This window comes from Silurus meridionalis, chromosome 9 (assembly GCF_014805685.1).
Source record: "Silurus meridionalis isolate SWU-2019-XX chromosome 9, ASM1480568v1, whole genome shotgun sequence".
Classification (NCBI taxonomy): Eukaryota; Metazoa; Chordata; class Actinopteri; order Siluriformes; family Siluridae; genus Silurus; species Silurus meridionalis.
Genome location: NC_060892.1, coordinates 4,828,352 through 4,853,729, shown reverse-complemented (window position 1 = coordinate 4,853,729; position 25,378 = coordinate 4,828,352). Strand labels below are relative to the sequence as shown.

The window sequence follows — 25,378 nt, the reverse complement described above, 5'->3', positions numbered from 1 at the left end:
TTCATAATAAAAATATTTGTAAAATTCGCTTATATATGGGTGCGCTTTATAGTCCGGAAATTACAGTAATGTACATTTATTTGAAATTGATTGGTTGGTTGATTTCTAAGTATAATGACATTATAAATGAGGTGGCTTTAATTTTAATCTCCAGTTTGATAATGCAACATTTACTTTCAATCCTCGGCTCTTAAGGTTGAGTTTTGGGTTCTTGATGGCTGTAGGTCAGACTGGCGTAAGATGGTGGTTTAGGGCATTATATTAAATAAACAGCTTTTTTTTCTATATATAATAGGACGTGGTTCACTCTGAACTATTTCATTACAACTTTTGTTCATAAAATTTTGATATGAAACCTAACTTTTTAATAATATTCCTTCACATTTATTTAGTTGGTGAACTGTTTTTTTTTTTTTAAACCCTATATTGACACTGACCTGTTTAATACCCTAGCATTGATGCAATGTGTGAGACATTCTATCAGAACAACTACACCTTGCATGGAGCTTGAATTAAACTCAGCAGGGTGGAACATATTGAGGTGCATGGCTAGACGTCCCTGTCCTAATGAACAGTTTGCAGAGTGCACTTGTGGAAAAACACAAGGACTTAGGGTTTTTTTTGTATTTGTGGGTTTTTGTTCCTGATATTGGAAGTATTGTTTTATGTTGATGTAATTAAATGTTATTTTATATTGTATTAGTTTTTGTTTTGTTATATTACTTTGCTGTGTTGTGCTATTTTATGTTGTGTTAGTTGTTTTATTGTTAGGATTTATGTTATGTTATTTTAAGCTGTTAGATTTTATTTTCTATGATGTATTTTTATGTCGTGTTATGTTCTAATTAAAAGTTTGAAGCGTGCACCTACAAATACAAAATACAAGGACATCTATTAGTGTTCTGGGTTTTTGGTCTTAATATTGTTGATGCGCTTAAAAGTAATTTGTTGTGTTGAAACAAGTTTTATTACTTTCATTTTATGTTGTTGCATTGCTTTGTGTTACGGTTTGTTTGTCATGTTATTATATTCTGCGATGTTTTCGTGTTGCATTGTGTTGTATTTAATGTTCTGTTGTTCTAATTAACATTTTAAAGAGTGTACCTGTGGAAAAATACAGTGCATAAAATGTTTTTTCCCCCCAATATTGTTGCGCTTAAAAGAATTACGTTGTGTTATTGTTATTTGGTGGTATTTTATGTTGTGTTGTGTTCTGCACAGGGTGTAGTACTGGTTTTAAACTGTTTGGGTTTTTTGCGGACAGACACGAATTTTATATGTGGAATATGTGACCGTTTTGGCCGTGTGAGCACATTCCTGATCCCCACGAGGAAAATCGCTTTATATAATCAATCTGAAAAACTAACCGAGTCGAAAGGTTTCCTGTGTGTTACTGAGGTTAAGTTCAGGGTTGAGTTGAGGTGTGCAAGAACATTAATTAGTTGCATCAATAATAATCAAGCGGAAGCTATGCACGAGAATAGTACGGATAGTAAGTAAGACGTGTGTGTGCCTGTACGATGTCATTGCCAAAAAGATGCTGTTCGAGATTATTCCAAAGTGTTTAATTCACAAGCACATGGAACATTAGCTTTAAACCTGCATTCGGTTTCTATGCATAACGCTGACACATTTGAGAAATACCTCTGATTTCTTGGACATGTTTTTCTGATGGGTTTGTTGCAGGTTCAGAGGGTGCTAGACAAACTGTATGAAAACAAGAAAATTGCAAGTGCCACCCACAACATATACGCATACAGGTATGTGTTTTCCTGGATAAATCGTGGAGGCGAGATTGTGTAGGTGTGCAAAGTGTGTGTGTTCTCACATTTTCTGTCTTTTTATTTATTTTTTTATTTTTTTATATATTCAAACTCGGCTGGATTTTACAAACACCAATCAGTGGGACTGCTTCAAGTTCCCCAGTTTGTTTATTCAGATCAGCTGTTCTCGTACTTTCTGTGAAAGACACTGTTTAAACAGCCCCAGTTTGAACTTTTATTACTTTCAATGTCGGAAGATGCTGTAGATCCTCCGTTTGATATTTTCCTAGAGCACAGTTGGAAATCTGCTTCAATCTGATTGTCAATACCTGAAATATCAAGCTCATTTTTTTGGCATCTAGTCATTAGCGCAACACCTTATGTTAAGGTATGCTAGTACATATTTACATACACTTGACACTGGTATTGTTACTGATGCATGCATAGGAATAATTATGTCTTTATCAAAGACAGAATATTCTTGTGTGAGAGTGTGAATATCTCCTGGGGGCAGTGTGTAAGTGTATTGATATAGTGTAGATGAGAAGAAGCTCGTCATCTGGAGGAGATTTACCTCTAGACACTGCGAATGTTTGTAATGTTAAGATCATATTGTCCTGTATAGCAGATGAAGACAAACCGCTGTCCTTTTGGGAAAAGAAAAAAGGATTGACACTACAATTGGGAAATCCAAGGGAAGAAATCCACCACCTTGGTTTGCAGAGCTAGCTGTATAGCCTTGATGCTAGCATTATGTACTGCATTACCTATCACTTACAAGCTTCAGGATCAAAAAACAAACAAAAAATTTTGAAGCAAAGTAACCAGTGTCTTGCTGACAGACTTCTAGATTCAAGAATATGATTAATGTGAAGGGCTACCAGTTTGATACACACTTCTGAAATTAAAAAATTCTCAATTAATCTTTAATTATGTTATTAATAATTTATGATATTCATCTATATCTAGTCATCTATATTTTAATATTGTCTTTTTTCAATTTACACTACTTGTGATTTTGTCAGGAACATCCAGCCATGCCTCCCTCTAAGGCTCTAACACTCACTCAGCCTCTCCCTGCTCTAATCACCTACACCTGTTCCCCATTACCTTTCCCCTTTATAAGGTCCCTCGGATCTACTCGTTGCCATGAGAGATCTACTTGGACTCCCTACCACTAGTATTCCCCGTACTTCCATGCCCCTGGCTCCGCTTCGGAGCCTTTAACAGGTCACATTGGCGATCATCCCTGGACTACCCACATTACGGATTCTACCCGCTCTCCGGTCTGTACTTCTGCTCAAGCCTCTGCCTTGCATATGTTCATTCTAAATAAAGACAAGGTGTTTAACCATACTCCAGTTTCCGAATCTTGGTTTAGCCGTGACAGATTCAAAAACGGGTGACTCGTGGTCTTTGCGGGTGACCCGCGGGCACCATGTTGGTGACCCCTGAGTTGTAAATAATGAAAATAATATATACTGCACGTGTACATATTGCTCCTGAATTTCGGACTCCACACATAGTCAGACTCGCAGAATTGTTTGGGATGTCTCTGAATGTGGTAGCATAAAATGTTCCTTTCACTTGAGCTAGACGACCCAACCTGTTCCAGCATGACAGTGCTCCTGTACACAAAGCCAGCTCCATAAAGATATGCTTTACATGGGTTAGAGTGGAAGATCTTGAGTGGACCTAAACCCTATTGTACACCTTTGGAATGAATTGGAAAGCTGACTGCACCCTGGGTCTCCTCACATCAGATACATCAGTACCTGACTTTACTAACGCTCTTGTGGCAAAACAAGCACAAATCTCCACAACCAGACTCCAAAATCTAGTGAAACGTCTTCCCAGAAGAGTGGGGGTTATTATAATAGCAAATGGGAAGTAAATGAGGAATGGGATGTTCCTAAATCATATACGAAGCTTATGGTCAGGTGGTCACAAACTTCTGTCTGTATATGTTGTACAAGTTTTCATAACCCCCGACTATCCACCTTTGAACACTTACTCATTTGAATGATCCAAAATCAATTCAGTTGTTACAACTGTATTATAGTATTGTCCCTTAAGAAGATGGGGTGTGTGAGGATGTACTCATTGCTGTACATATATTTGAATATTAATATATAAATAGCATGTACATGATGTATGTGGACACACATCTCTTCTCCACCTTTTGCTGGAAGATGCCCCACAGGCAGTTTCCATCTTGGTGGTGTTTTTGGGATCGTTTTCATGTGGGTAACTTAAGTTTGGCCCAGTTTATGAAGGAAGGGCATCATGTTCTGCTTCAGAATGTCACAGTACATGTTGAAATCGATGTTTCCCTCAATCAACCACAGCTCCCCAGTACCAGCAGCACTCATGCAGCCCCAGACCATGATGCTACCACCACCATGCTTGAGGCAATACTCAATTCTCTCGAACTCCTCACCAGAGCGCCACCACACATGCTGGCCACCATCTGAGCCAAACAAGTTTATTTAATCTCATCAAACTACAGGACATGATTCCAGTAATTCATGCTCTTAGACAGGTTGTCTTTAGCATAGTGTTTGCGGGCGATCTTGTGAGCCAGCTTGGACCCTTGCAAGGTCTGTTCCGAATTGAACACATTTTGAAAAACCTCTGTACGACCCTGGCCACTGTACTGTAGCATATTTGTGAAGAGCAACAATTCTAATTCTGAAATCCTCAGTGTCTTTGCCATGAGGTGCCATGTTGAACATCCAGTGATCAGTATGAGAGAATTGCACTTGAAGCACCAAATGTGAACTGCTTTAATACAAGATACACAAATTTGTATGGACCTATCAAGCAGTCAAAAACAAACATGATGAATAGGACATGTGGCTTTGCATGGTTACACGACATGCATGGTTATCACTTTGGGTGTAATCACTTTTGTTGCCAGCTATTTTGGCGATAATTGCTGTATGTTGAGGAACCCGGGAATTTCCCGAACTCTATATACATCTATATATATATCTTTATATATCTCTCTCTATATATATATTATATATATATATATATATATATATATATATATATATATATATATATATATATATATATATATATATATATATAAATTTTAAACATTATGGTACTGTAAATTGCTCTTTTGCTTAATTAAGTACTGTAGTTTGTTAAAGTCTTAAATAACAGCATACTTCCCCATGCTAATCACCATTCTTTAAGACTCCTGGAGAGGCTAGGCCAAGGGTCACCAACCTTTTTAGAAACTGAGAGCTACTTCTTGGGTACTGATTAATGTGAAGGGCTACCAGTTTGATACACACAGTTTTCAGTTTGATCTGAAATAACAAATTTGCTTAATTGACCTTTTATTATATGTTGTTATTATTAATAATTAATGATATTCATCTATGTGAAGACACTGATCATGTTAATGATTTCTCATAATAATTATCAACAATTATTTAACAAAGTAGGAAACAGCTATTTTTTTTAGAAAAGGCCCATGTGGTCCTTGCGGGCACCATGTTGGTGACCCCTGGGCTAGGCCATGTCACAATATTTTCTAGATGCGTTGGTGTCATTGTAACGCTTCTCCATCGTAACTCGGGGACTACCTGTATTGGAAAATATTCAAGGTCGGAATGTAAACAGTTGCTTAGTTCTTCATATCACTGAATTGTTAATATTTTTTATAATGGCACAACTACACGTTTTTTTCTCCTACAAGATGAAACAAAATTTTATAGAAAATATAAAAAAATGTCAAAGAATCGTGGAACTCTTTACTCTCTAAATCGCCCATTTTCCAACCTCCTAGTTGGATTTCTAACCCGAGAGACTGTAAAAGAGAATCATTATTTGACCTTAAACTCCAGTCCAGTTTAATACTGTAGTGACCAGCGCTGATCAATACTGGCCGGTCTTTTAAATCATTATATGACAGCGAATGTAGCATAAGTAGAACTTCTTCGACAGCTCCCTGATTGCTTTTCTTTTCCTCCACTCTACACTCCAATAGGATATTCTGCGAAGACAAAAAGACATTCCTCCAGGATTGTGAGGACGACGGTGAGACTGCTGCTGGTGGGAGACTGCTTCATCTACTGCAGGTCTGTGTGTGTGTGGAGTAAATGCTATATCCTGGTGAATGTTGAGACAGCCAAATTAACATCCTATCTGTGTGCACATGGATTTATTGGACTAGGAGTCGTCAGTCCTAGAAGGTTTCATTGCAAGTCCAATACAACACACCTCCAGCATTTTCAGCAGGATCAGAGGATTGGAGAGAAATGTGTTATATTAAGGTTGTTGTACGATGGTATAGATTTCCAAGGGCAGGACAACAAAACAACGGGTGACTCCATGGTGCCAAACACTGAATTTACTTTAGTCACTGGTGTTTGGTGCATATGGTTTATTTGTTAATTTGAATTTATTGCCTAGTAGTAAAAAAAAAAAAAAAGCGTATATATAAATACCAAAAAATTCAATTCATTTTCATATGGTACAGTGAGTTTATTTATACATGTAAGGTGAGTGGTTAGGGGCAGTAAAGACTGTCCACATTATCAACATTCAATAATGTTCCGAGTTAATTGATAGATAGATAGATAGATAGATAGATAGATAGATAGATAGATAGATAGATAGATAGATAGATAGATAGATAGATCGATCGATCTTTGTCATTGCGTATTACAGATACACAGCAATTAAATACAGTTTTGCATCCACCAGAAGTGCAAATAGTAGCAATAGTGCAAACTGGCAAGTGCAGATATATATGCAATTATATGTACAGCAAGTAATGTAAATATGCAAATATATGTACAGCAAATAAGTAAAAAGGCTCTGGCAGTGAAAAATGTGCAAAAGCTGTTGTAGATGTTAAATATCTTGGTTACATTGACAGTTTTTCTGTCTTACTTAAAAAAAAAAAAAAGAGCTATGCTTTGATATATAGTGAATAAATACAATGCTGGAAAACTAATAACTTCTAATGATGGCGTTACTATATAAGATCGTAAAACTATTGTTTTCTTAACGATCACTGCAAAAGCAGAATTGCAAGTCCAGTTTCCTATTAATTCGGTAGGACGGACTAGGAATATCTTTTATTCAGAAAGCCTGTGTTTATTTAATTGCATTGCTTAGTAGTTCTAAGAAAAAGAAGGGGAAAAAAAGTATACATAAATACCAAAAATCTGGTGATGAATTATTCATTTGGTGCGGTGCTTTTATTTATACATCTTTTCATCTCAGGTGAATTTTCATATTGTGATAATTACTTAAACATCTTGTAAATGTCTGCCATCTTTTACTGCGCTGACACGCTGTGCTACAAAATTGCCTCTTTCAGGCGGGCACACTATGTAGTCTGGTAAAAAAAAAAAAAAAAAAAAATTCAAAATAAAAAGAATACGTTATTGGGGAATGGTTTCTCGGTAGGAGTGACAGTTCTGTCCACGATATTTTTCCAAATCTTTTATGAAAGTCTTATTTGAATTGAAGGACTGCTTTAAAGAATTCAGTATGAGGACTAGCTGTCCTGACTGTCCCCAAATCAGAATAGGCTTCATATCCAGTGTACAACTACCGCCTACTAATGCTGCCTACTTGCATGCCCTACTTTACATAGCTGGGATGATGGTGTTTCATGTGTTGAATCTCACTATACACTTATATTGACAAAGGTATTGGGACATCTGACTTTTCCAGCCGTATGTGGTTCTTCACTAGAACTAGGACACCCAAACTTGTTCCAGCATGACAATTCCTCTTTCCACAAAACCAGCTACACGAAGATATGCCTCACATGGGTTGGAATAGATCTTCTACTATAGAAACTCTGACCTCAACATGATTTGGACCTCAACATGATTTGGACCTCAACTCACCTACAAAAAAAGAAAATCTAGTGAAAAATCTTCCCAGAAGTTTGGAGGATATTATGACAGTAAATGGAGACTAAATGTGGAATGAGATGTTCAAATTCACACGGCAATCTTTATGGTGTCCACAAAATTTTTGTCCATAATATTATCCTGCTGTGTTCAACAGGAATTTGCTTTTGTATTTCGCCATAGGAAGTTGAACATGATACTCATGATTACTAGGCAACTGGGAAATGCTATTATGTTATGGAAACCTAATTGTTGAGATTTATGTATGTAAAGGCAGAACGACAGCTCAGGATATCACCGTTTTCACAGATATATTTGTTAAACGTGTAGAAATGACTCTTAGCTCAAATCACACTGTAATTACACTTACGTTTATGGCTTATCCAGAGCATAGTAAATTTCAGCTCATTCATACAATTGAGCAGCTATGGGGTTAAGAACCTTTCTCAGGGTCTCAGAAATGGCAGCTTGGCGTGGGTGAGATTTTGGATTTCCCGGTTTACAGATTGCAAAACATACACTATATGGACAAACTGTTACTACAAACTTGGAGGCACGCAATTGTATTTTACTACATTGGATGCGGTATAATAAAATTTTCCGTTCATTTGGACTTTGAAACCCAGACCTGTTCCATCATGGCAATGCCCCTGTGCACAAAACAAGCTCAATGAAGATATGGCTTACACGAGTTGAAGTGGAGGAACTTGAGATGCCTGCTATAGAGCTTTGACCTCAACCCTATTGAACATGATGAATCTGACTTTACTGACTTCCTGACTTTACTGACTTTGCATTTTTGTGGCTGAATAAGCAAAAATCTCCACAAACACAAACAAAAAAGTGGAGGCTTCTCACATTTAGGGGTCGCCACAGCAGATCATCCGTATTCGTGATCCGCATGTTTGATTTGGCACGTTTTTACGCTGGATGCCCTTCCTAACGCAACCCTCCCCATTTATCCGGGCTTGGGACCGGCACTAAGAGTTCACTGGCTTGTGCAACCCTAATGGATGGGTTCGGTTCCCTGACCGGGAATCGAACGTGGGCCGCGGCAGTGAGAGCGCCGCATCCTAACCACTAGACCACCAGGGAACCAGAAAAAAAGTTTTGGAAATTGGGACTAAATGTGATACTCAAAAAACATACCTATGAACAGGTGTCCGCAAACTTTTGGAAATGTAGTTCATTCTGAAAGGCTTCAGCATTACGTCACACTGTAATAACATTTCACCTGTTGGCTTCTGTAATAGTAAAAGCTCTTTTGCGAAACAAAGTGGAAATATGGCCGAATTTATAAAGCCATCAATTTCCGTCTGAGTAAATGGGATTTAACAGGAAATCATTTGGTTATTTCTAGTGGGCCAGTGTTGAATCAATCTTCTAAACCTGGCTTTGGGATTGAATGAAATAGCAATGAGCCAGGTCAAGCTCTATTTCCAATCCAGTTTGCAGAATAAAGTGTCTTGACCTTTAGAGACTTGTTGAAGGCAGCGAATGAATCTCTATCCCTCTCTCTCTGTGAACTGTCTTCACACTTTGCACATGGGTGCATCACTCATCCATAAACTCCTCTCTTATCTCGCTCGCCCTCTCTGTGTACTCATCCACGACCTGCAAGAGAGCGTGTGAAATCGATGTACCATTTTAATCAAAACCCAATTTCACTTTCAATCACGTCGACTTGTGGTAGCTCAACCACACTAAAACCCGTGGGCAGCCTGGGAATGTTTCCAGGGTGCATCACGCTCGTATGTAAATGCACTCCAGTTCATTAGCAGGAGCACATTCCTGTCCTGGATTAGTACACTGCTATCTGTGATGTACATCACAGCAAATCCTTCAGCACATTAGAGCAACATACTTCCCACCTGAACTCTCTCTCACACTTTGTTGTCGTCCTTTTTGAAATGAATCTCACACACTTTATTTATGGAAATAGATGTGAATCTACACATAGACATAGAGGATTAGACTACGTAGGTGGCGCATGCATAAACTCTAACCCTCGAGCATTTTGCCACGCAGGCCCCCGAGGAAGCGTTCAAAATGTGAGTGGCAGCAGGCCAGTGACAGTTAGCATTTGTCACAATGAAGCATTAGATCTGTTAAATCTTAGGGGGATCATGTGTGTTTTTCTCTCAGAAAAAAAAATTCAGTTTGATTCAACATTCCTCTTACATCTTTAGCGAGGATTATAAATTATCGAACTTGTTTACCGCAACGTGATGCATTGCGTAGGTATTACAGATTATCTATGACTCTTTGATTGCCTGCAAAAAAAACCCCCAACAAAACGAAAACAATGGAAACGATGGTGTTCTGTGCAAACAAATTGTCTTTTCGCTTTGAAATGAATCACTCCGGTTGTTGTGATTTGACGAATGCGACAACAGTAACAATGAAATACAAATGAGGTAAATAAACACAAACACTAAATTACAAGCTAGAGACAAAATTATTGGTGCACCTGACACATCTAGCGGTATGTGGTTCTTCCAAAAGCTGGCACACAGTTTTGTCTTTGGATATTTTCCATTCACTTGAACTAGGAGAAACTTGTTCCATCATGACAGTGCTGGAATACAGAGCACCATAGGGATGTGGTATTCCAGCCACACCAAGCTGCCATTCCTGGGCCCCTGAGCAAGGCCCCTAACCCCATAAATGCTCAGATATAGAAATAAAATAACCGGAAATCGCGCTGGATAACGGCATCTAAGGAAAAAGCCGTAAATGAAGATATGGTAGACAGGGGTTGGAGTGGACAATCTCCTGTGATTGAGCTGTGACCTCAACCCTGCTTGAACACCATTGGGATAAATTGGAATGTTGACCATACATCACCATACATCACAAACTATTAAAAAGCTAGAATAAAAATACAAAAAAAGAAGCATTTGAGAAGCAGTTTATTTTACTTATTGGCCTGTAACAATGATTTTATAAGAGACACAGTTTGTAGATATGTTTCATTTATTTTTTGTAGATTCTTGACGTGAGGAACGTGCTAGTGGTGGTGTCTCGGTGGTACGGCGGTATCCTGCTCGGCCCTGACCGCTTCAAACACATCAACAACTGCGCTCGGAACATCCTCGTCCAAGAGGGATTCACTGAAAATTCGGTATGGTGTTTTAATTAAACTGCAGTCTTCTGTAAGCGCTTTATCCTGGTCAGGGTTAAAATGGAGCCGGAACCTATGAGGAGACAATAACCTGAACTCTGAGGATAAATATACACTCTCACTTAATGTAGGATAAAAAAAGATTCTGTGTAGAAACCGCAGGTGTTATTGCTCAAATTAATGTGAGTATCAGTTTATAGATGCCGGGCTAGAACGCTAATTTAATTAACAGTCTTGTTGAATCAGAAATAGGAATTCTAAATGACGTTAAGACCTCAGTCATGAAGTGGTGGTAGTAATAATAATAATTGGCGACTCGAAATCCGAAGGTTGGAATTGTATTAGGACAAGAAACATCTACTGAGTTCAACTTCTGATAATTATTACTGAGCACAAACAAACCCAAGTAGAGGATGAATAAAGTAATTTAAATGATCACAATTTACTGTTCAGTTCATTTTTATTTATTTGCTTTTAACAATGTACATTGTCCCAAAACAGAGATACAAAGATAAATAGAAAAGTTTGTTCCTTGAGCGAGCCATGGTTGAAAAGCTGTGGAAAGGAAAAACTCCCTGAGATGGAATGAGGACGAAACCTTGAGAGGAACCGGACTTAAAAGGGAACCCATACTCATCTGGGTGGCACAGTACGTCCATACAGGGTGGCACAGGGAAAGTTTTGGAACTAGGAGTTGGCGACCCTGGAGCGTCGGCCATTGTTAAGAACCAGTGCGAGCTCGTATCGAACCCCTTGACATTAGTTATAATGGATCAGCGGAGCGGTTCGCAAAGGGCTGCGCAAGTGGAATTTTGGCGTCATTACCAGTTAGGACGTCATGATAGTGTCAAATCTGCTCATTTTGAAGAAGTCCTTGCCTCTCTGTTCCACAACGCGCATCACCGCCATGCCGAGCTGTTTCTTCAAAATTACTCTCCCATGTTGTAATCGCATGAGGAGACAATTATTACGTCTTAATATCTAATGACACCCCTCAAACTATCAAACCATCCTTATAAAAAGTTTTTTACAGCAGATCCTCGTTGCACTCTACTCCGCCGCTCCATTATAGCTGATTGGGGTTCGAAACGATGTTGCACCGGTCCCCAGGGTCACCAACTCCTAATTCCATTATTGTTGGGGTGTGTGTTCAGTTATGTGCTTAGTTTTAGAACAGTTCATGCAAACGGCATTCCTAAGCTTTTGTAGCAGACTGTTAATATTAATTATATTTCAAATCCATCCTCAAAGTACTACCTAATGAGGATCCACAACTAAGGGAACTTTCAAACCTATAAGTTTGATTGCTGCATCTAAAGTGTAATACTTGTGCAGCTCTTCAGTACCTCACATCTACAGAAGTAAATCACAATCCATGGGATGATTGGTTCACTTCCTGCTGTTTTGGTGATTTCAGGTTCGAATCTCTTTCCCACTGCACTAGACATTGAAAGATTGGAGCCAAACTGAGACCACCTTGCTCTCACTCGAGTGTAATGGCTGTGTTTTCACCTGTCTAAAGAACTATACTGAGATGGAAAGCACACCAGGGTTCAGTCCAAATGAACTAAAACCGTGGAGGGTGTATGGTCCTTCTGGTTTATAGAGTGCTATATTTTGGTTTAGACAGACAATACAGTGCAATGTTGCTGTTCCCTGGTTCAATCCTCAGCTGAGGAGAATGTCTGCATAAAGTTTTGTGTTCCTTTGTCTGTGTCAGTTCATTCCAGGTTTCCCGGTTTCTTTACACCACCTAAAAACATGCTGGTAGGTAGCTTGGGAATTCTAAATTGCTCTTTGTTGTGGAAAAGGTGAAGTATGGTGCCCTGAACTGCACTTACATTCCACCCCTCAGTTCCACCCAGTTTTCCTGCATTATGTCTGAGTTTTTCCAGGATAGGTTCTGGATTCAACGTGATCCAGAACCTAAATTTTCCAAGATGGGTTTGAATTAAAACAGGCCTTGCATTGGTTGATCAAAGAAGTTGAGTCCTCCTGCTGAGAGCCAGGTGCAGAAGCTGGAATCAAAAAAGAGACTCATGAGTGCTGCCAGCATTGCTTTAGAGGTAGCAGAAGGTCCGCTTGTCAGTGCTCAAACCATACGCCGCACACTGCAACAAGTCGGTTTGCACGGCCGTCATCTCAGAAGAAAGCCTCTTCAGAAGCTGACTCACAAGCAAGCCCGCAAACAGTTTGCTGAAGACAACCTCAAAGAACATGAATTATTGGAACCGTGTCCTGCGGTCTAATGAGACCAAGATAAACGTGTTTGTTTTAGATGGTGTCCAGCATGTGTGGCGACGCCCTGGTGAGAAGCACCATAAAAATTGTGTCTTGCCTTTATTCAAGCATGGTGGTGGTAGCATTGTGGTCTAGAGCTGTGCTTTATTGAGGGAAAACTCTTTATTGAGGATTCCATCTGTAACATTCTAAAGCAGAACAAGATGCCCTCCCTATAGAAACTGGGCTGAACGTCAGTTACCCACAAGAAAACGACTCCAAACACAGCACCAAGATTACAACTGCCTTGCTGAGGAAGCTGATGGAGTGGCTAAGTATGTCTCCAGACCTGAACCCTATTGAGCACCTGTGGGGCATCCTCTAGCGAAAGGTGGAGAAGCGCCAAGTGTCTAACATCCAGCAGCTTTTTAATGTCATTATGGAGGAGTGGAAGAGGATCCCAGCAACAACCTGTGCAGCCCTGGTGAATTCCATGCCCAGGAGAATTAAGGCAGTGCTACAAAACAATGGTGCTCCCACAAAATACTGACACTTTGGACACCGTTTTGACAGGTTCACTTAGTGTGTACTCACTTTTGTTGCCAGTTATTTATACAATAATGGCTGTATGTTGACTTGGTTTTTAGAGGACAGTAAATCTGTACTGCTATAAAAGCTGCAAATTAACCACTCTAAAATCTATCAAATTTTAATTTCTATGGTATTGTCCCCTGAGAAGATTATACTAAAATGGTTGCTAAAATGTGAGAAGTGTACTCACTTTTGTTAGATACTCTGCGTGTATGTGTGTGTATATACACACACATACACACAGTTAGGCCCAGAAATATTTGGACAGTGACCCAATCTTTATGATTTGGGCTACACATGCCACCACATTGGATTTGAAAGGTTTCAGGTTGAACAAAAATATCCTAGAGAGTTACCTCATTTCAGGGATTCAAAAGTAACTGGACAAATTAACATTACCGTAAATAAAATGTTCATGTTCAACACTTTGTTAAGAATCCTTTAGGGGCAATGACTGCCTGAACTCTTGTACCCATGGACATCACCAAATGCTGGGTTTTTTCCTTTGTGATACTTTGCCAGGCCTTTACTACAGATGTCTTCAGTTGTTGCTTGTTTGTGGGTCTGCCTTAAGGAAAATGCATGATCGATTGGGTTGAGATCTGGTGACTGACTTGGCCATTAAAGAATATTTCACTCCTTTGTTTAAAAAAACTCCTGGGTTGCTTTAGCAGTATGTTTGGGTCTTTGTCCATCTGTTCTGTGAAGCGCTGTCCAAACAACTTTGCAGCATTTGGCTGAATCTGAGCAGGAAGTATATCCCTATACACTTTAGAATTCATCCAGCTGCTTCTGTCTTCTGTCACTTCATCAAGAAACACTAGTGACCCAGTGTCATAGGAAGTAATGCATGCTTATGCCATCACACTGCTTCCACCATGTTTAACAGAGGATGTGGTGTTCTTTGGATCATGAGCCGTTCCAAGCCTTCTTTATAATTTTTTTCCCCCCATCATATTGGTACAGGTTGATCTTAGTTTGTTAGAGTACTAGGACGGCTTCTTTAGATGTTTTTTGACAAAATCTAATCTGGCCTTTCTATTTTTGAGGCTGATTAATGGTTTGCACCTTGTGGTGATTTTTCTATAGTAGACTTAAATACTGATACACCTACTTCCTGCAGAGTGTTTTTCACTTCCGTGGATGTTCCGTGGATATCCTGCGATAATCCGCCACTGTTGTCTTCCGTGGAAGTCCAGGCCTTTTTAAGTTCCCGAGCTCACCAATTGGCTCTTTTTTTTTTTTTTCCTCTTTCTCGCTCTCTTTCTTTCTTTCTCTCTCTCTCTCTCTCTCTCTCTCTCTCTCTCTCTCTCTCTTTTTAGAATGTACCAAACTGTTAATTTGGCCACTCCTAACATTTGTGCTTTCTCTCTGATGGATTTCTTCTGTTTTTTTCATCCTAATGATGGTCTGTTTCACTTTCATTAAGAGTTGACCGCATGTTGCGAATCACAGCAACAGCTTCCAAACAGAAATGCCACACCTAAAACCTATTCCAGACCTTTTATCTGCTCGATTGATAAATAAGGGAACAGCCCATGAAATAGCTTTTAAGGAAATTGTCTAATTACTTTTGGAACAGATACAGCTACATATTAGAGCTGTAATATGTAAACCCTTCTTCCAATTTTTATTTAAATACCCTCAAATTACACTTTAAAATTAAACTGCACTTTCAACCCCATATTAATTATATAACTATATTTTGAATAAATATTTTTTATTATTTTTTTATTATTATTTATTTATCTTGTCTTGGTAAACAGCTGTGTGTGGTTGCCCACCAAGACTTTTAAATGAGAGATAAAGTAAGACTGACTTTCTTGCTTTCTTTATTTAATAAAAAATTAAACTTGTTTAACAAAATCTACAAGTTTTCACCTTTAATTATTTAATGAGGTTTTGATTCTTTATTTTTTCTGTATATTTTCTTTCCTTGTTTTTGGACATCTCTCTTACTTCCACTCCGGATGTATTTATAGAGCCTCTCACCTTCAGAGTCTGTATCGCTGACATTAAACCTGTGTTTCAAGGTTACACACGTCACAAATCCGAGGATTTTGAGGAGGCTGATTTCTGGCTGAGATTCGTTTGTTGCATTCTTTCCTTTCATTTCTGTGCAAATAAGGACGTGTTCGCAGCTGCAGGATTGCCATGGTTACCGGTGGGGTAGGGGGATGTTGTGGGTTTTTTACTGAGGTTCCCTGAGATCCGTACCCCCTAAGCCCTAAGTGCTACTGATCTCTCCTGTGTGACCACACAAGAGAAAATTCGTTTCGAAAGATTCCCATGCTAATGAGGGGAAAAATCACCTCTGTGACAATGGAGAGTAGGGCTGACTGCCAAACTGGCTTCACCTTTACTTTCTTTTATTTATTTTACTTTTCCTAAAAAGCAGCACAAAGCTGGAAGACGGGGAGAAAGTCATTGGCATGGTACCCACAGATATAATGGAGTACAATTGTTGATCCTACACATCTTTTTTTGAAAACCATATTACAGTGGAACCCGGTTATGTCGATGTCCTAGGGGGTCGCCAAAAAGCATCGAGGTAACCGATGATCGAGATAAACAAAAATCAAAATGGCGGCAATATATTAACGTGCTTGAAATTTCTTTATGTACATGATGTGGGTTAATAAATGAGAATGTGCATGCACGTGTTTCTGGAGGGTTTTTTACACAACAGCGTTGCCGCGATTTGTTTGATGAAGGCATGCTATAAAAATGTACATACGTTTGTTAACAACAAAAGGCATAAGTGCACCTACTAACAGCAGAGATTTACCAGTATACAATACAAACCACCGTCCATTCTCCATACAAACCTTTATTATATTCTCCAACATTATAAACACACAGATCGCTCAAAAAAAAAAAAAAAAACAGCGGCTGCACAGTGCCGTCTCACATTTAGTCCACATGTGGAAAAAAAATAAAAAAAAACAGTAAGTTTCTGAAAACTTATGACCATCAGGCTGAAGTAATCCGCACAAACGCACAAAGCAAAGTGTCCGAAAAAACTTATGTCCACGATGCCTAGGGGGAGAGAGAGAGAGAGAAAGAGAGAGAGTCACGCTCCCATTCATCGCATAACATTTAACAAAAATGCATATGTGCACTTACTAACAGCAGAGATTCACCAGTATACAAAACAAACACCTGTAGTATCTGTAAGGTTTGATTTTTCCGCCACTTCGCGAGTTCTTCTGCGGCTGCACAGTGCCGTCTCACATTTAGTCCACATGTGGAAAAAAAAAAAAAAAAAAAAACAGCGGCTGCACAGTGCCGTCTCACATTTAGTCCACATGTGGAAAAAAAAAAAAAACAGCGGCTGCACAGTGCCGTCTCACATTTAGTCCACATGTGGAAAAAAAAAAAAAACAGCGGCTGCACAGTGCCGTCTCACATTTAGTCCACATGTGGAAAAAAAAAAAAACAGTAAGTTTCTGAAAACTTATGACCATCAGGCTGAAGTAATCCGCACAAACACACAAAGCAAAGTGTCCGAAAAACTTATGTCCACGATGCCTAGGGGAGAGAGAGAGAGTCACGCTCCCATTCATCGCATAACATTTAACAAAAATGCATATGTGCACTTACTAACAGCAGAGATTCACCAGTATACAAAACAAACACCTGTAGTATGTGTAAGGTTTGATTTTTCCGCCACTTCGCGAGTTCTTCTGCGGCTGCACAGTGCCGTCTCACATTTAGTCCACATGTGGAAAAAAAAAAAAAAAAAAAAACAGCGGCTGCACAGTGCCGTCTCACATTTAGTCCACATGTGGAAAAAAAAAAAAAAAAAAAAAAAAAAAACAGCGGCTGCACAGTGCCGTCTCACATTTAGTCCACATGTGGAAAAAAAAAAAAACAGCGGCTGCACAGTGCCGTCTCACATTTAGTCCACATGTGGAAAAAAAATAAAAAAAAACAGTAAGTTTCTGAAAACTTATGACCATCAGGCTGAAGTAATCCGCACAAACGCACAAAGCAAAGTGTCCGAAAAACTTACGTCCACGATGCCGAGGGGAGAGAGAGAGAGTCACGCTCCCATTCATCGCATAACATTTAACAAAAAAATGCATATGTGCACTTACTAACAGCAGAGATTCACCAGTATACAAAACAAACACCTGTAGTATGTGTAAGGTTTGATTTTTCCGCCACTTTCGCGAGTTCTTCTGCGGCTGCACAGTGCCGATCGAGATAACTGACGTTAAAATGTCTAATTTTTCCCCCCTTGTGCTCGAGATATTAGGGTTCCGCGACATAACCGATAAAAAATGCTTAGAAAAAGCGAGAATTTGGCGGTCCCACTTCAAAAACGTCGACTTAATAGGGTTGTCGAGGTAACCAAGGGCGAGATAACCGGGTTCCACTGTATATTTAAAGGCACTAGATTATTCAGTAATCATAACATCTTCAGACTGATCTCTGTGACTAATCAGAGGGCAGATGATATGGCAAATGAGTATTGTTCTAAAAGCAGCTGGGTGAGCGTTTTATTGTTATGCCTGGCATATATTTCAATACAATGGAAAAAAAATATAAACTCTAAATAAAGTGGTAAAAACAGAGTACATACAGTGCAAAATCCACAAGTATGATGCTGATTTAACAGATATTTTGGCATCCTTTAGAAAGCGCATTAAACTGCATGGATGGGTTGTTGTAGGTGTGTTGTAGGCAGTGGTCTGCTTTTTTTGCCACTTGACCGTGAACCTCGTTCAGAAATAGATGCTCATTACCAGAAATAACGGCGGTTATTCATTTTTTAATCGCTGATGTTTTCACTAGACATTAAAATGTGACAACCATGCAAAATAAAAATCTTATTTATTTGCATGTTTGTCACACTTTGATGTTTTAGATCATCAAACTAATTTAAATATAAGTAAAAGATAACAAGTGAACACAACATGCAGTTTTTAAATGAAGGTTTTTTTATTGAGGGAAAACAAAATCCAAAACTACATGGCCCCCTGTGAAAGTGTTTGCCCCCCTTTTAAAACTTCGGTTTATCACACCTGAGATAAATTTCTTTAGCCAAACTAAATTAAACTGCATGTTGTGTTCACTTGTTATCTTTTACTAATATTTAAATTAGTTTGATGCTGCATATATGAAAACATCTGCGATTCTTTTTTCGGCTTCTCCCATTAGTGGTCGTCACAGCGGATCATTTGTCTCCATACCCCCTATTTTCTACATCTGCCTCTTTCAAACCAACTACCTACATGTCTTTCCTCACCACATCCACGTTTTGTCTCCAAAACGTCCAACATGGGCTGTCCCTCTAATAAACTAATTTCTAATCCTGTCCATCGTCGTCACTCCCAACGAAAACCTCAACATCTTCAGCTCTGCTACCTCCAGCTCTACCTCCTGTATTTTACTCAATGCCACTGTCTCTAAACCATACAACATTGCAGGTCTGACCACAGTCCTCTAAACTTTCCCTTTCACTCTTGCAGATACTCTTCTATCACAAATCACTCCTGCTATCACTCTTCTCCACCCACTCCACCCTGCCTGCACTCTTTTCTTCACTTCTCTAACACACTCTCCATTACTTTGCACTGTTGACCCCAGGTACCTGAACCCCACAAACACACAATGCAACTAAGTCTGGCCTTCTCTATACTTCTCTATCAACATTCTCAAAGCAAATAATGTGTCAGAATTTCAGTGTAAAAACGGAACGGGGAAAGTATATGCTGTCTGAGTTGAAATTAACATCCAGCTTTTATACAGTCCACTTGAAAACATAGGAAAGGCAAGGCCAGTCTTTTTGTTTTTGTTACACGTTGGACATTTACAATCAAAGGATGAGTATGAGGTGGTGGAAAATAATTTCAGCAATATTTCATTTCATATTATATCTAGATGTAAAAATCATAAAATGTGTTAAAACTAATTTTGTAGACAAAAGTCTTAAAACCCATTCAATTGTGTGCATGCAATGAATCCATCAAATTGTCATCACCAAACATTCTTCTTTTGTGAATCTTTTTCAGGCTTGAACACCAGCTGCTTTCAGTTCTTGTTTGTTTTTAGTCTGAATTTCAGCACATAAAAAACATGCTCAATTGGATTACAGTCTTCTGATTGACTTGGCCATGTTTTTCCCCTGATAATGTCTTTTGTTGTGTTGGCAGTGTGCTTTTGTTTTGGTCACTGATTTGCAGCGTGATAAAATTTCTCCCAATTTGTTTGGATTTTTCTTTTCGATTGTCAGACATAATGTTTTGGTAAACTTTTGAATTGCATGGCACTTCCTCCAATGTGCTTGAACAATGAGGTGCAGTCTTTTGGATCATATGCCGATCCTTTCTTTATCCACACTTTTTTCCTTTTTCATCATTTGTATATATTAATGTTGGTCCTAGAATTTTGAAAATGAGACTTTACAGACTGGAGAAAATGTAGAAATCCTGTTTTTATTTTTAATAGTATTATTATTAACACCATCATAATATTGCTGTTGCATCTGAATTGTGGTGGCAGGATTATTAATATGTTAGATGATTATGATGACTGCTGATGATTGACTGGTAATGACTGCTGACGATGATGAAGACAGTGATGACAGCAGTCTGCCAGCATGCATGTTTTGGTCCGTATGTATGCAGGAAGTGTTCTTCCTATGAAATGCACAGATGCTGAATATCATTACTGCCCCACTGTGCAAATTAAAAGAGTGACTCATTTTCCCAAACATGGCACAAGTCTGCTTAACAAACAAGTCAGACCTTTGAAAACAGGCAGCTGATGAAATTCACTGGGACTTTATTAGTCTAAAACATGGGAAATGTTTAAATGGACAGTTTGGGAAGGGAACTTTATGGCCGTTATGCTGCTATTTCCTCCCTTGCCATAGTATTGTCATGGGGCTGTAGTATGGTTTCTTCTCAGGTCATTCTGAACTAATTGATGCAAACGAAATGCCTTCTATATGTGAATATATATGATCTGAGTGCTCTTGTGAGTTAAACGATAAAATGCTTTACTGCACCTGCTGAAGTGCTGAACAGTTTTATTGCATTTTTCCAGACTTATTTCCAAGATAATTGACCTGCAGATTTGCACAAATATTTTCCCAGCATTCTAAACAAACAAATTGCTTAAATTATAACATTATTTCAAATTGTGTGTGCATGGTATTAAATATGCAGATTTAAAAGGTCGTCTTTAATCTTTAAACAGCCAAAAGAAAATGGAAAGGGAAAAGAAAAGCATTGTTTCAGTTGGCTCCAGCAAAACTCGTTTTATAACAATTTCGTAATATTTTTTTCTATACATGGTGTGAGACTTCCTCCCCATGGTGAGAGACTCCCTCCTGCAGTTGTAAATATGCAGTTCTTGAACATAATCTTGTTAATCCCTGTTGCCATACACCCCATGCTATCCACCCCATGCACAAGCTCTATACGCCCTTCTCTACCTTTAATTATAAAAGCCCCAACACCCATATGTCTTACAACACTGATATCATTGTCATCATATAGTTACCTAGCTTTACATTAGGTACTGTATCTAAGCAAATGAAAGCTTACCTAACCATTATATTCCTCCAAATATATCTAGCTAATTATCATTGCTAGCGATACTAACTTAATGTAAATTGACATTTGTTTTTCATTTGCCAAATACATAACCATACACAGCCATGCAGTGTTTTTTTGACTGCACAGTGACATAAAATAGAATTTAAAAAAAGAAATGGAATAATGAAAAAACTAGAATATGGCATACATACAACTCCAGCAGCATTTACATCCAGGAAGACAGACGAAGTGTGTTAGCATTCATTCTCCAGGTTTGCTAACATGGCAACAAATCAAAGTCCTTCATCTATTGTATCCAAGAATATTCCTTCATCTTTAAGTCTTACATTCATATCATCAATATAGCTAGCTATCCTAACTAGCATAGCTTTGCTGAGGTAATGTTAGTTTCCATTTTCCATGCTAGGCTAGTGCTAAAAAAAGACCTAGCTAGTAAAACTTGCTAGCTGTAAAAAATAAATAAATAAAAAGAACAAAAGGGGGATTTAGGTTTATTATTTTTATGGTCATGTTTAAATGTATTTATTCCTGTAACAGTAAATATATTTTGACATTACGGTGTTAAACAGTATTTGCACTGTTATACACTATATGGACAAAGGTTTGTGGACACCTGACCATAAGGTTCATGTCTGCTTCTTGAACATCTCATTTAGTCCTATTTACCATAATAATAAACTCCACTCAATTGAAGATTTTCCACTAGATTTTGGAGTGGGCTTGTGGAGATTTTTTATTTATGCAGCCACAAGGATGTTCGTAAAGTCAGGTACTCATGTAGGTGAGGTGAGGAGGCCTCTGGAGCACTTAGCTTTTCAATTTATCCCAATAGGGTTGAGGTCAGAACTCTATAGCTGGAGATCTTCCACTCCAACCCTTTCAAAGCATTATTTTTTCAAGGGATTGCTTTGGCACGGGGTATTGTCATGCTGGAACAGGTTTGGATGTCTTAGTTCGAATTGAGGGAAAATTGAACACCACCGGATTTCAAGATATAATTTACAATTGTGTGCGAAGACATTCTCCTACTTTGTGGTAACAGTTTGGGGAAGAACCATAACTTTTCTTTTGGCTTCTCACATTTAGGGGTCGCCACAGCGGATCATCCGTATTCGTGATCCGCATGTTCAATTTGGCACGTTTTTACGCTGGATGACCTTCCTAACGCAACCCTCTCCATTTATCCGGGCTTGAGACCGGCACTAAGAGTGCACTGGCTTGTGCAACCCTAATGGTTGGGGTTGGTTCCCTGACCGGGAATCGAACCCGGGCCGCAGCGGTGAGCGGTGAGGTGTAAAAGTTCCTGTATTTTTGTCCATATTCTGTGCCTATTTCTGTCGTAGCTGCTACAGTATAGCTGAATTAACATCTAAAGGTTCAGGAATAGCATGTCTGAATAATGGGGAAAAATGTTTTGTTTTTTAAAGAGAAATGCAAGTAAACATCGATTATTTCTTTGCAATACTCCATTTATTGTGTTTCGCTTTGGGAACCAGGTTTGTGCATGACGTTGTCTTTCTTTTTTGGCGTCATTCCAGTCACAGGAGGGTTTAGCGTGGTTTCAGTGTTTAAAAGTTCAGCACTAAAAGAAAGAGATACGATTTTTTTATTACTGTCTGTCATATCAAATGTTCCTGTCAAGTTGTTTTGCTACTCCGGCTTCATGCTTGAAGTAAGTGGATTTTAGCTCTAATTTCAGCTCACAAACCTCATACTCTCCCATCTTTTCTCTTTCTCCTACTTTTTTTTTCTTTCTCAGGATGATGCAGCAAAACCTGGGGGGAAGAGCAAGAAGCCCAAAAGCAAGAAGATGAAGTGAAGCCATGCGTTTGTCTACCTCAGAGTTTGTATCGAGTCTCAGGAAAGTGTGTGTCACCAGGCAGGTGGGAGTGGATAAGGAGAAAAACGCTTAACACAACCGAAGAATACATGCCATTAAAGGAATGTTGACTTGAGATTTCAAATATTGCATGTGAAAGTGAATTCACATAATATACAACCCAAATTAAAAAATTGTAAAAAAGTTGGTACACTGTGTAAAATGTAAAAAAAAAAAAAAAAAACAGAATGCAATGATTCTCAAATCTCATAAACCAATATTTTATTCACAATTAGAACATAGAAATGTTTAAACTGAGGGAATGTACCATTATAAGGAAAAAATAAGGTAATTTTTAATTTGATGGCTCTAACACACCAAATATTTGGGAAAGGGTTGTTATCAAAATTAAAAGGTTGGAGAAACATTTTGCAACTAATGAGGTTATTTAACCAAAGGTCAGTAAGCTGATGGGGTATAAATAGTGTATCTAGAAGAGGCAAAGTCTCTAAGGATGGGCAGAGATTCACCATTCATTTACAGTACATAATAAAAGTTTAAAAGAATCTGGAGAAATGTGGATGAAAATCTAAATTGGATGCCTGTGATCTTTGCTTATCCCTTCACTCGTTGGCTTATTAACGCCTCCAAAAAAAAAAAAAAGTGTGCCATGTTTTCCACAAATGCAAAATCTCTATCCTGCAAAGAAGAAGGCATGCGTGAACATGGTCCAGAAATGCCACTATCCTCTCTGGGCCAAAGCTCATTTAAAATGTACTGAGGCAAAGTGGAAAACAGTTCTGTAGCCAGACGAATCAAAATTTAATTTCTTTTTGGAAATCAGAGCCAACACATCCTCTGGAATAAGGAGGAGAGGGACCTTCTGGCTTGTCATCAGTGCTTAGTTCAAAAAGGAGTGGTAAACATGGCCCTTTTTTGAGACCTGTTAAAGCCATTCAATTCCAAATTACCTTATGTTTTCCTTAAAATTGTGTAATTTCTCAGTTTAAACATTACATTTTTTTGTTCTATTGTAAAAAGAATATCCATTTATGAGATTTGCTAATCATTCCATTCTGTTTTTGTTTACAACTTTTTCATTTATGATTGTATATTGAAATAAAAATTAGAAAATGATTTTTTATTGTTTTGTACAATTCACAAGTGTATGAATTGGAATTTGCATACTGATTGGCAAATGAAGGCATAATTGTATGTTATGTGTCTGTTAGCATGAAGCATTGTGTGCGAGTGTGTTGGAGGGGGTGTTAATGCTGGCAGCACGGCGATGTGGTAAAGGCTCTGTTTCTCGTAATCCTTTTATAACAGATAGTCACTGTCATTAAAACATTTTCAGCAAGCTTTGATGAGAGTCCTTCCATTGTTTTTAAATCGTGCGACTCTTTATGCAAATCCTTAATCGCAGAAAAAAAAAAATTTTATCTCCTGTGACACTGAAAGTTTTAATCAGAATCGAAATGGTGTTTTTGACCCCCGCATCTGAACACAGGCATTAATAACGGAGATCACATCAAATATCAGCCCGACAAAACAACAAAATGTGACTTTTTTTTAGCTTAATTTAATAAAAAAAAAAGATACCAGAGTGCGATCTTTGATATTTAAAACACGCAGGAACTCTGTGTGAATATTTATGCTATTGCAGACAGTCTACCACTTACATTCTGCAGAGAGTAATAATTCAAATCTGATTTGTATTTGTATAGCATTTTTAACAGTGCACATGGTGTCAAAGTTGATCTCTAATGAGCGAGTCAGTTTCGACTGTGGAAAAACTCAGGGAAATATAAGGAAAAGAAAACTTGGATGCATGAAAATAATTAACAGATTATTTTCATTAACAGCAAATCCTGTGTTTTCATTCACTTATAATGCTGCAATTCATCAATGAGAGTAATGTTTACTGTTAGATTTAATTTTATTCATAACATCCTTAAACACTATAAACCACGGCCCACTGTTCTTTTTTTTTAAAGAAGAAATGGGAATAAAATTGTGGCTTGTTTGTTACTTTGAAACAGTACTTTTAGTTTTTTTCGTTACAGAAACATCAAAATGAAACCTTCACCATATGAACAATTAAAGTTTTTTCCTTTTTACAAGTCTCTGAGCTGTTACAAGAAACGATAAGGTATTCGAATGTGTGCGTTCAACTCCAAATACAACTTCAGAATCGGAATCGTTATTGAGACCTCGAGTGATTCCAATTCGTCTCAAAGGTGTTCAATCGGGTTGAGGTCGGAGCTCTATAACAGGCCACTCAAGGGGACTCCAAACCATGGAAACCACATGTTCATGGAGCTGTGCACAGGGCCATTGTAATAGTGGGAAGGGTTTGAGTCTCCTACTTTAAGTGCAGGGAAAATTCACCCAAAGAC

The 25,378-nt window shown here is 38.4% G+C and overlaps 1 long non-coding RNA gene across 1 annotated transcript in view; it reads left to right on the top strand.

The window, feature by feature from the left end:
• Nucleotides 1-24,344, top strand: part of LOC124391198 — a 36,190-nt gene extending 11,846 nt beyond the window's left edge. Inside the window, exons 3-6 of the long non-coding RNA XR_006926918.1 lie at nt 1,687-1,760; nt 5,770-5,860; nt 10,644-10,778; nt 22,920-24,344. This is a non-coding gene — a long non-coding RNA (uncharacterized LOC124391198). The remainder of the gene's footprint in view (nt 1-1,686; nt 1,761-5,769; nt 5,861-10,643; nt 10,779-22,919) is intronic.
• Nucleotides 24,345-25,378: the final 1,034 nt, after the last annotated feature.